Source organism: Mustela nigripes, chromosome 2 (genome assembly GCF_022355385.1).
Source record: "Mustela nigripes isolate SB6536 chromosome 2, MUSNIG.SB6536, whole genome shotgun sequence".
In the NCBI taxonomy this organism is placed as follows: domain Eukaryota; kingdom Metazoa; phylum Chordata; class Mammalia; order Carnivora; family Mustelidae; genus Mustela; species Mustela nigripes.
The window spans coordinates 121,063,473-121,076,699 of record NC_081558.1 but is presented as its reverse complement, the minus strand read 5'-3'; the positions used below and the strand labels follow the sequence as shown (position 1 = coordinate 121,076,699).

General features: G+C 34.5%; 1 protein-coding gene across 2 annotated transcripts in view; it reads left to right on the top strand.

Moving 5' to 3' along the window:
- The window catches only part of NAALADL2 (N-acetylated alpha-linked acidic dipeptidase like 2), a 1,087,900-nt gene that overhangs the window by 350,876 nt on the left and 723,797 nt on the right, over nt 1–13,227 (top strand). The gene's annotated exons all lie outside the window — the stretch shown is intronic.

Below are 13,227 nucleotides of genomic sequence, written 5' to 3'. Positions count from 1 at the left end.
TCACAAAAACCTTTAGAATTTTCTCTTTTCCTCTATACTTCTGAAATTTCCCAGACATGTGAGTCTTATTTTCGTACTGCATAGCTCTTCGTATACATACTCTGAAGATATGAATGCCCTTTTCAATAAGTTCATGTCTTCTTCATTGTCACTGTTATCTTTTAATATTCTTTTTTTTTTCACTCATTCAGTTAATATTTATTGAATGCTTACTGTGTGCCAGGCCCTATTCTAGGGCTCTGAGGATATATCCACGAACAAACCAGATGAAACTCTCTCCCCTTGTGGAGTTCACAAGAGATCTATCATGAGGGGTGGGGTTACCATAAATTTATATAAATTCAAGCATACCTAGTGGCCAAAAAACAAAAACAAAAAAAAGGACACACATTTAAGTAGTTCAGTTACTGGTGTTATAAAAGTCTACTGATGCTATGTAGTTTTTATTGCATATTGTATATAATATATTTACTATGTTCATAATATATTCATATCTATGTATCACATCTTTTAATATTCTTATCAAATCTTGAAGGTCTTTTAATTTTTTTTGATATGGTCTTTCTATTATCATTTTTTCTAACATATGGAGACACCTCCTTATTTATTTATCATTAGATTACTAGTTTGGTCTTTACCAGTGTCCATTTCATTATTGTCAAAACTGTGAATGGTCTGAGATTTGTACACACTTGAAGACTAACAAGTTAGCCTGCCACTGTTTCATAGACACTGATGGAAGACACGAGACACTTATATTGGAGACAAAGACGTGTATTATCCATAGCATAGCAGGTAGCATGGGCATCATTATATTTGTGTCAGGTGCATTGCTTGTAAGTCCCATGGGGTGACTATTCAGGCCTTGCAAGAGAGAAATCCTGAGCTTAAAGAACTCGAATCTTTTAAAGTGATCATGAACTATACCTGTCCTCTGCTCCAGAGGCAAACACCATCTCTCTCTTCCAAAGCCATAAGCAAACCTGCCTTTTGCTCTGGAGGGAAGTGCTATAACTATTTTCCAAGGCTTCTTACTATTCAAATATCCTTGAAACAATAGTCCAAAACAAATAATAATCAGTACCTCGCTTCATAAGATGCACAGAAATATGAGAAACTCAAGTATGTGCCATCCACTAATTTTTAGTTTTCAGAATCAAATGTTTCTCTAATGTACTTTCTGTCTGACTCCTTTTTTAAAAAAAAATCCTGCGCTTTGGAGAGGTGGGGATATACAATATCATTTCAAAACATTTTAAGGTAATTTCTAGGATTTATCTTTTTTTCTCTAGCATGTCTGTCATGTGCATATATTACATGGGGAATTTGTTTAAATGCAGTTTCTGATTTAGTAGTTTGAAGCAGGACATGAGATTCTAAATTCCTAACAGAATCCAGGCAATGCCATGCTGTTGGTCCTTGGATAGCAGTTTGACTAGGAGAGATCTTTTATCCTTCTTTCCTCATGAGTCAGTTCTGTTTGTTTACCTTACCTTAGCTTTTTTTACTTTTAACTTTCATCATAAATCTGAGGTCCATATTTATGAGTGAAGGTCTCAGATGAGTAGCAGTTGATCTAAGCAACAATGAAAGTCTTCTCCCCAAATCCCTCTCTGTGGGTGAACTGATTTTAGATTTCTTCTCAGAAAAGGAAATCTTCTTAGTAACAATGGAGTAAGGACCTCCAAAAGTTTGTTTCTCTGTAAAACCATAAGAATAATGTCAAAAAATGTCAAAATCAATTTTTTTCAAAACTCCAAATATATTTAAAGACTTAAACAACCCAGGTACCATGATTCAGAAAAACAGGTGAATTTCAGTAACAACAGCAAGTTTTGTGACATTTTAGCTTTTTCATCCTTTAGCTATTTTCATCCTTCTCGTTCCAGCACTGAGATAGCCTTGAAAACTGTCAGCCCTGTGAACACAATGAAAACCGGCAGCCTAGAAGTCACTGAAGGGGAAAAACTTGTTTTGGAGCCCTAGAAACAACAATCTAAGAGAATTGTTATTTGGCCTTTCTGGTTATCCTAGAAACCTGAATTACCGGGGCTTGCCTTTTTATTTTGTTTTGTTTGGGTTGTTTTGTTGTTGTTGTTGTTTAACTGCATTTAGAGCTTACTTAGTGGAAACAACCTTTTCTCTCAAGGTATTGCTCAGAAACAATCAGGGGCAACTGTTTAATATCAAAGCTACTCAAGGAGGTAGCAAGGGCTGGGGAAACAACAAGAAGCTGACCAAAAGAATTAAAAGGAAAATCTGGGGAATGAAATATGTACTGGCGGCTTTGGGGATGCTCTGACATATTTCTGGAAATCTAGAAGACCACGAAAAACCAAACTCTCACTTCTGGCTTTGTGTTTCTACACAAGCAGGAAGTGAAAGTTAAGCCCATACTGTAAACTGCGTTCCTGAGTGTTAGAGCTATAACCAGGCATGCACATATAGCTCTTTGGCCAAGTCTGGGGAACATATTGGGTCCACCCCTGTAAGAAAAAAATCTCTTTAGATTTTAGATTGAAGTGGTGAGAGTGAACATGCTGGTCTTTGTCTGGATCTCAGGGGAAGAGCATTTAGTCTGTCACCATTAACTGTATTAGCTGTTTCACCACTTCAGTCTAGCATTGTACTGGGGGTTTTAGATAGAGCAATTAGACATGACAAAGAAAAGCCATCTCAATTGGTAAAGAAATAATAAAACTGTATTCATAGATGATATAATCATTATAAATATCAGAGTAAAAAAAAACTTTATTGAAAGTAACTGCTAATGGGTGAGGCATTTCTTTTTTGGGTTGATAAAAATGCTCTGAGACGGGTACCTAGGTGGTACAGTAGGTTGAACCTCTGACTCTTGGTTTTGGATCAGATCGTGATTTTATGGTTATTATCTGAGGGTTGTGAGATTTAGCCCCATGTTGGGTTCTGGGATCAGCCTGCAGTCAGCTGAAGACTCTTGCCAACCCTTTCTCCTTGTGTGCACACTCTCTCTCTAAGATAAATCTTTAAAAAAATATTCTGAGATGATTGCACAACTATGTGAATATAGTAAAACTCTGAATTAGACACTTGAATATGTGAATGTCAAGGTATGAATTATATCTAAAAATTATAAAAATGTAATGGAAAGATGAATGAATTGAAAAGTGTAAAATGTCTGTTAGAGCACATCATTTGAATAGATGACAATGGCTATCAAATTACTAAAGTATTTAGATTTCATTTAAAATAGAAATGGATCTGTTTTATGGCAATATATACAATTGACTGGAAGTTATATCTCTGTAATTATTTAAATTTGCAATAAAAACTGTCAAATTAAAAATGTGTGGAAAAAGAAAAATATGCTTCCCAAGCTTTCCAGAGGTAGAGAGGTGAACTGAATCTCTTAATTTCTAGGCTATGGAGAATGTTAGGATGGAAATGAAAAAAAAGAAAAAAAAATTACTTTGCTAATCAAAGTCCCAAGATCAGCAGTTTGACATTCCCCTGGGAGCTTGTTTGAAATGCAGAATCCCTGGTCCTACTCTGGACCTACTGAATTAAATTCCACATTTAAAAATATGCCCAAAAGATTCTTAGATACCTTAAAGGCTGAGAAGCAAGGCCTTGATACCTTTGACTTCGTAGTGGTTTTGCTGCCTATCTTGCTTTCTGTTTTTCCCCCATCTCTCTTCTGGGAATGCAGAGTTACCTTAAATTCAGTTCTCCCTACCATGAGCCCTACCTAGATAGAATCAATATTCCCTTTGATGGCACATTTCTGACTAGCAGACAACCAGATTACCAGTTGCTCTATTTTCTCCCAGGAGACGAGGAGAGACCCAATTGTCTCAGCTGTTTCAAATGATAATTTTAAATTCAAATGAATTCAAATGGAAATTTTAAGTGTAGCAAGTTTATATTCATATTGGTTCCTAGGTTTCGTTGATTATCAACTTGGCAATGCTTTTCTTACCTCTCTTTGGAAGGCCCCATTTTTGCTTACCTCTGGGATTTAGGGACCTCATTACCTAATCCTCCCCCCCATCAATCTAATTGTATCTGAATTTCCGCAAGATTTCAGATCCATAAGTGCTATTATTTCTTACTTACCATTGCTGTCCCAGTTCCTTTTTGTTATTATTATTTCATTTTATTGTCTGTGATTTAACTGAGCTTTTAAGAAGAAATACAGAAGCACATTCCATTCTGCCATCTTTACCTAAAAGTCTTCCATGATTTTTAAAATTATATTTGATAAAGCAAAGCAGAATTGGAAATATATTATATTACTAGTGAAATTGATTACTTTCCCAAATGTATGTCTTCTAATTGTATTTGTGGATTATCTGTTTTAATGAATTGTCTGTTATACTTGTTTCTTGTGTTTTTTTCCTTAGAATTATTTTTGAGAAGTTTTTAACATGAGCTGATAATCTTTTTACTTGCCAACTTTGCTATAAAGATTTTATCTAATCTGTTTGATTTTTAATTTTGGTTACCTTTTTGGGTATGTAGAACATTTAAATTTTGATTTACCAAATCTATCAATTTTTTTTAAGATTTTATTTATTTAAGAGCGAGACAGAAAGCATGAGCAGTAGGAAGGTCAGAGGGAGAGGGAGAGTGTAAGTGGAAGCAGACTTCCTGCTGAATGTGGAACTTGACATGGGTCTCCCAAGACACTGAGATCATGATCTGGACTGAAGTCAGATACTCAACTAATTGAGCCACCCAGGCACCTCACATCTGTCCATTTTTAAAGTACTTTAGTTCTCTTCTGTATTTTATGTAACTTCTATGTTTATATACATAAACTATATATTTTTCTTCTACATTTCTCTTTATTCTAGGATATTAATTTGTAAGTATATTTTTCTATAATAGTACATGCAAGGTCTTTAATCCAGCTGGAATTTATGTGTATGATTATTATAAATTAAGTGTTTCATATGACTTTTTTTGTTTGTTTCTGCTGTTACTAACCAGTTTTCCAACTATTACTCATGAAGTAGACCTATTTTTTAAATTTTAAAATTATGCCTTTATCATGTTAGTATCATAAATTTTTCTTTGGTCATAGTTCTATAGCTTCACTCTATAAACTTAAAAAGACTCTCTGAATTGATTATTTTAACCTCTTAATCTACCCATGCTAAGTGAACTTTGTGAAAATGAAAAAAGAAAATACATGTATTTTCTTTAGCAGTGTGGCAGTGGCTGTTGTCAGGAACTTTGATAAGTAAAGTTTCTGGGTTTATTGTTATTGCTGTTGTTATAGTTCTTTTTTTTAAAATTTTACTCCCTTGGGTTGACAGGTCTGTAATAATTTCATTCTTTAAAAAATTATTATGAGTGTACCTAAATGAAAGATAGCACATGGCAGGGGAGTTTCTCATATTGAGAACCCATTTTCTAAAAATACTGTGACATTTATATAAACATGCAACTTCCCCTTGAAAAATGTAAAATAAAACAAATGTTAGATAACCTTTGTCAACTTACCCAAGGCCACTGTTAAATTTGAGTGAGTCAGAGGCTTTAGATAAAATTGTATTCAAATTTTTAGCTTACTTTTTCCTTTAATATTTTCACAAAATGATATAGATCAAAGGATGGAATTACCTGACACAATTTTATATGATTAAAGCATAGGTGAAAAGCTCTGGCATTTTACAAATAGTCTATGCCAATTCCTGTATCTGATATTCACTTTCATATATTCACAACTGGCAAATGCCTAGTTTTAAATAACACATTTGTGTGTGACCTTTTAAGAAAATTACCGATGTCTTTGTTTAGAGTGCAGAGGGCATGGATTTCACAGAGCATTTCCCACTAAATGGAGTATATTACTCCAATATCACCGCCACGTTGTCAGGAAGTGGCACTTCATTAAGATAATGTGACCTTTAGAATATTCTTCCAACGTTTTTCTCTGTCTTTGATAGTGGGATTTGTACTTTAATTTCTGTGGCTTTTTGATAAATTGAAAATAAAAAACAACTGAAGGCTATATTCTTTATTTCCTTTTAGTTATACATTGTGTGTATGTGCATGTGTGTGTGTGTTTCCAAAATGGCAAAAAAAAAGAAAAATCAGGTAATGGATTTTTATTTGAACTAGGAATTGTCTACCAGGAAAACATCTTTTAGAATTGAGATCACATTGGCGAGTGTATGCCTATTGTGGAAAGAAAAAAAAAAAAAAAAGAAGGAGAGAATAGCTGTGTAGGAGAAAGCAAAAACTGTTTTTTTTTTCCTCTACTACATTTTTTTTCAAACACTTGCCTTTTTAAAAAATATTTTTCATTTATTTATTTTTGCAAGAGAGAGAGTGAGCGGGAGGGAGGGAGAAAGTGTACAAGCAGGGGGAGGGGCAGAGGAAGAAGCAGATTTCCCTCTCAGCAGGGAACCAGATGTGGACTCAATCCCAGGACCCTGGTATCATGACCTAAGCCAAAGGCAGACACTTAACCAACTGAGCCATCCAGGAGCCCTCCACTACATTTTTTTTTTTTTTTTTAAGTTGGGAAAGGTCCCAAAAGCCTTTTTCTTATTTCATGATGACAATGAGATGATATTTTTTTCAGTGTATTTGCTGCGGTAACTTAAAATTGTTCATTTAGAGCTATCATGAAAGTAGAAATACAAATTATAAAACACTTTTATGGAGGCATCAAATTAGGCAATTTAATGGAAAGGGGAGAAGAGCTGATTGCTCTGGTTAGGCCAGAAGTAGCATTTCTCATGAACCATTTATGTCTCACTTGGTTAATTTATAGGATTGAATCATATGGTCATAATTGAATATTTCACTTGAGTGTCTTGAAATATATCTATGGCCAAATGTTTTTGTTTTTTGGTTTGTTTGTTTTTGTTTTTTAAGGAAACCAGAAAGGATTTCTTTTCTTTTCTTTCCTTTTTTTTTTTTTTTAAGATTTTATTTATTTATTTAACAGACAGAGATCACAAGTAGGCAGAGAGGCAGGCAGAGAGGGGGTGGGGGGAAGCTGGCTCCCTGCTGAGCAGAGAGCCCAATGTGGGGCTCGATCCCAGGACCCTGAGATCATGACCTGAGCCAAAGGCAGAGGTTTAACTCACTGTGCCACTCAGGCACCCCTGGCCAAGTGTTATTTCTATTTCAATTTATAGACACTCTTATGTGCCAGAGCATATATTTCTTAATCATAGTCTTGACAGTTGTAACATTGAAATTATCTTTGTGTTATATTTAAAATAGAGAATTTATATTATACCCTGTACATTGGCAGTATTATGTAAATTGACAGAACCAAATAATGGCGAGAAAGCTGAACACAGAATTTTTTGTTCTTCTACCAGATATATGACTTTTGACAAACCATTTAGCTTCCCAAACTTCAGTTTCTCTATTAGAAAAAAAAAATAATGGTGTGTTAGAAAGTAACAGAAAACCTAGCTATAGGGGTTTTAAAAATAGAAGTTGATTTTTCTCATATAACCAGAAGATAGAAAGTAGGGAGTTTGGGGCTAATGTAACTACTTAATGCTATCATCAGAGACTATCATTTCTGTCCTCTGTGGTTGTGGCCCAATTGTTGCAAGATAGCTGCTTAAGTTCCATGCATCACATCTACCTTCCAGGCAGGAAAAAAAGGAAAGACAATGTTTTTCCTGATGAGGTTTTGCTTGTTCATTTAGAAAGGAAATTCATTCCTAGAAGACTTTTCTCTATATCTCATGAGTCAAAATTATTATCATTTAGTATCTTCTAACTGCAAAAGAGGTTGGGAAATCAAGCATTTAGCTTTTTGGTCTCTATAATAGAAGAAGATAAGGGAAAAGTCTATTGAGAAGGGGTGTTGATTAAAGTAATCTATAATATTGGCCACAATTAAATACTATATATGTAAAGTCTCTTTAATATATTGAAGTTCTGAGGTTCTAGAAATAGTATAAATTCAGTTGAAAGAAGTTAATATTGCCATTATATTTTATTATGGCTGCACCTAATTGAGAATGTTATCTTTAGTAATAAGTACAAGTAAGAGCTAATGTACCTTCAAAATATGTGGAAAGGATGTGAGTTGTGTTGAAATTGTCATGTAAGGAAGTGCTAAAGGAAGTTGGACTGTTTTACTTGAAGATAGGATTTAGTAGAGACCTAAGTTATCCCAATATTTAAAAGGGGAAATATGTTTATTTTGGGTTAACAAAATTAAGAATCGTGAAGAAGACAGATTTGGGGTCAATAAAAAAGGACTTCCTAAGAATCAAGGCTATAGAATATATTCCTGTTGAATTAGAAATGATCTAACAGTCTACTGACTCCTAAAGATCGAGAATGGGAAATTCTTATAAATGTTTACACTCCCTTCCAACACTAAGATTTGATGACTTCTTTTCCATTTTTTGTTATGCCCTGTATTAGAGTTTCTTCTGAGAAACACAACAGATAGAAAGGGAATATTACAAAAGTTGACATCCTACTGCAAAGGCCATGAGGCAGGAAGAATTCTCTCTTATCTGGAGGAAGGTTAATTGTTTTTCATTCTAGTCAGGACTTCAACTATTTAGATGAGTTTCACTCATACTGGGGGGGGGGGGGGCAAGCTGCTTTACTCATTCTACCTATTTAAATGTTAGTCTCATACAAAAATGTCCTCACAAAAACCTTACCCTGAGTAAGTTTTGACTGGGCTCAGTCTAGTTGATACCTAAAATTAACCATCATATAGTCAGAAATGGATAATTCTTCAATGGTGTATTAGTTTTATAATGCCACATAACAAGTTACCTCAAATTATTTTAATTATCTAAAATAATAAATTTATTATCTAATTCCATGGGTCAGGAGGGTCATAGCTTAGCTGAGTCCACTGCACTGGGTTTCACAAGCCTGCAAAGATTAACCAGGCTACATTTGTTTCTGGAGCTTGTGGTCCTCTAGAGGTGATGGTTTGAAGAATCCAGTTCTTTATAGAATTCTTTATAGAATTGACACCTTTAGCTCCTTAAAGGTCATCTGGAGTTTTGTGCTCTGTGCCCTCTTATCAGACATTTAATATCATAGCAGCTTGCCTCTTTAAGGTGTGCAGGAAAGACTCTTTCTCCAGTCAGCTAAGATAGTCTTATATAACATAAGCTAATCATGGGAGTGACATCCTTTGTCACATTCTATTTTTACAAGCTAGTCACACTAATGGAAGTGAGAGTGCACAAAGGTATGGACACTAGGAAGTGAAAATTATTGGGGTCACCCAAAAATCTGTCTACCACAGATGGTTCTTGGAATTGACTTTTTGAAATACAGTGAAGGTTAAATTTGACTGTGACTTTCATATATCCATTTGGCTCTGAAGCTTAATTAAGGACCCACCAAACAAATAGGAGAATTTTGACAAAGAAAAGAGGTATTTTCACTCTTAATTGTAGTTAATAGATGTTGTTTTGACACTGGCTCCTTTGGACTAGTGAGGACATGATTTTAAGGTCATAGGAGATTATTTCTCATTAAGGTATAATTCATTCAAAAATAACCTAATTAGGAAGGAGCTCTCATGTTCCAGATTCCATTCATTAGGAAAAATAAAAAGGCAGAAAGTAATCAATACAAACGGCAAACATGGTAGGGTTTTAATGAGGTTGTTTTTGTTTTTTTGGTTGTTCTTTGGATTTAATTAATTAATTTATTTATTTATTCATTCATTCATTTATTTGAGAGAGAGAGTGAGTATGTGTGTAGGAGTAGGGGGAGGGTTAGTGGGAGAGGGAGAGAGAGAGAGAATCTGAAGCAGAGTTCCACACTGGGCATGGAGACTTACACATTGCTCAATCTCACAACCCTGAGATTATCCTGAACCAAAATCAAGAGTAAAATGCTTAACCAAATGAGCTACCAATGTGCCCCAATGTTACTTTTTATAGTCCTTGTCAATGAACCAGAGTGCCTGAAATATCCATCCCAATTTTAAATTTATATGGATTGAGTGATGCTCATTTGAAAAGCCAAAGCAACTCTAGATGTATTCCTGTATTTCAAGTAAATGGAATATACTAGTACTTCTTCTACCCAAGCCCCTGCTGCCAAATCTCCAAATATTTTTATGGTAAAGCTAGTAACTCAGAAAGTTCCAGTAATATAGGAGTCTTTCTGCATTTTCCCTGACTCCCTTCACTATTCATACCCTATTGACAATTTATAACCCCTGCACCATCTGGGGAACAGACTGTTGGCTGCCAAGTAGACTCATTAACATTCCCCTCCAGGAACTCTTGCTGTTTAATTAGGCTGTCTGCTGGATTCAGGCAGTGAGAGCCTTAGGTGGCTATGTAACAAATCCATGACTCCATGCATTCAGATGTCAAGGTCACAAAGCTTCCTCCTTATACTCAATGTGAGAAAGGGAATCCAGATCATTGGTTGCTAAATCCAAATCATCAATGACTTTACCTTAAAGGGAACTTTCTGTTGTTAATTGAGACACTAGTTATCTGCCACTGAATTCACAGCTGTCACTACTGTGTTTGACAATGTTCTAACCCTTAGGCCATCAGGTCTAGCCTTCAGGCCAACCTTCTTGGCCAAACTAGTCCATAGTGTCTGTAGAGTACTATCCAAATCCAATACTGAAATTTCCCTGCGCCATAAATAAATGCATCTGATTAATTAAATTCTCTGAGGACAGATTGTTGAGAGTGTTAGCATTCCAGATGCATTTGATTTAAGTAGAATAAATGGTCTTCTTTTCAAATGCCAAATTGCTAAAGTTCTATTGCAAGAAAAATACCTCTCAATTGAATGGTTCTGTTCATTTGAATAAACATTTTCTAATCATCACTAGTTTAAAGAAAAAAGGAAAACAGTAATTATGCAAAATATGTCAGCTTAGGGTTTTCCAAAGGGACAGAATCATCACAAGTATGTATCAACCAACTCAAGTATTTATTGGTAGAGTTAAGTATCCATTTGTTCATCTGTCCATCTATCGGTCCTTCCATCCATCCACTGATTCATTCATCAAATGTTTTTTGATCATTTGCCTTTGTCTAGGTCCTGGGCTAAGTGCGATGTATATAATGGTGACTCAAAACAGACAAAGAACAAGTCTCCATTCTAGTGGGGGAGGCAATTATTAATCAAATAATCATGAAAACAAAATACAGTCACAACAGTGATAAGTAAACATACCTACTTCCACGAGACCTCATAATCAGAGTGTTGACTTAGTCTGGTGAACAAGGAATTATTCCCTGAGGAATATGTTTGAAATGATGGCATAGGATTGCTAAAATGGGGATAGCTAGGTAACATTTAGGGGAGAGAGATAGAGGGAGGTTTCTGAAAAAAGAAGTACATGCAGATTCCCTGTTGTTAGTGGAGCATGGCACATTTGAAAGAAGGCAGGAAAAATTGGTTTTCAGAGAGGAAAGGGAAGTACAATGTGTGCAGACTAAGGAAAGGCTTCCTGAGCCTACCTAGATTGCTAGTCTTAAATTGTTATATCTATTGGAGCTAGAGAAGCACCTTCCAGGAGTATCCTTAACATGAGGACCTACGTTATTTTCCTCAGGCTGTCTAAGTCTGATCCTGTCTCTTTCTAAAAGAAAAAGAGGGAAGAGACTAATGGCTCAGTTTTACTTCTTTCCACACCTAGCAGTCTTCACTACTAAAGGATGTCATGAATCTTCATAATCCTCATAGTCAACTTAGAGTTGTCAATGGCATTGCTTTAAAATTTGTCTTGGCTGGTAATGTATCAAAATGTTTGGGCTTGAAATAATTTGGGGATTAAGATTTAATTAAAATAACTATACCTTGTGTGAAGATAAACCTTTTCAAAGCTATTTCACCTGTTTCTGTATTTTTTTCTTCAAACATTTTTTATTAAACCCTCTTTTTTTCCCATTCTACAAATGAAATGAAAAATTCTGTTCTCTCTCTGTTATAATAGTAGTACTTACTATAACATATATAATAAAATATAATTATTTTAGTAATTTTTATTTTGATGATGACATACGTCAGTAATAAGAGGTTAAGATGTTTAAGTAGTTTTAGTTTGTTTACTAAAAAAAAAAAAACTAACCCAATTGCATTAATCAAACAGTTATAAGTTCCCTTTTTAAGAAAGAGATGGAAGCTCATCAGCTACAAGGGAAATCATAGTCAAGGTTTGATACATAAAACTCTCTTTCCCTCTAATTATTTCAGTCATAAAATATTTGTGGAGGAATAAAACTTGCTTAGTACAAATAGACTTTCATCTATTTGTTCTCAAATGCTGTGATAGTATTTCTGCTTTATAGGCTTTACTTATTAAAAAAGTTACAAAGTATCTGTCAGATAACCCACAGCTGGAAAATACATATAGCATGGTTTTGAAGATTACTAATTAATGCTTTTACTCTGGAAACTTCTTGAGTTAGTCTTTTTTTTAAGATTTTATTTTATTTATTTAAATAAATAGAGTGTTATGAGCACAAGCAGAGGGAGCAGCAGGCAGAGGGAGAAGCTAGTCTTAATTATATTAATAATGTTATCATATTTATTATTGCTGATATTTATACAATATAACTGGAAAAATGATACAAATACAACTCAAAATTATCTTTAAATGTGAGTATTATAGTTAATAGCTGTATTACACTGGCTATTACATTATATTAGTTACAAGATATAGTACTAGAATAAGATCTGGCACCAGGCTGGACCACAAGCTGTCTGGGAGTTTATAAAGAAATCCTTTAAAAAGTCATAATAGTTTTGAAGTTTTATACATAGTCATGCAGTCATAATCCATTTTTTTTCCTTTTCAATTTGGGAATATGAAGTATTTAAGAAATGAGCAGAGCAGGGTGATAGCACTCATTAAAATGCTGGAAAATATTACCAACGGGAAAAGCCTAAATGAATTGGAATTAGTTCATGTGCAGATGAAAAAGCTAATGGTCTTTTCATAAGTCAATAATAATTTTAAGCAGCAGGGAAAGTGTTTTATGAGCAGGATTGTGATCAGCTGCTTTTATTATTCAGTGATAATAAAGTATGAGGAAATAAATCTAAATTGGAATTTTAAACAGGGAAATATTCTGTCTATTGCAGACGTCCACTGCTATTATGTATGTTTTCCTGTTTCAAGTCCTTGTTCACAAACACCTTAAATGTATAGCCTAATGGTCTTCTCCTAGGTCAACCTGCAGTGATGGCAAAAGAAATGAAGTACTTCAAACTGTTTCATATATGGGGAAAGAGAATGCAAGA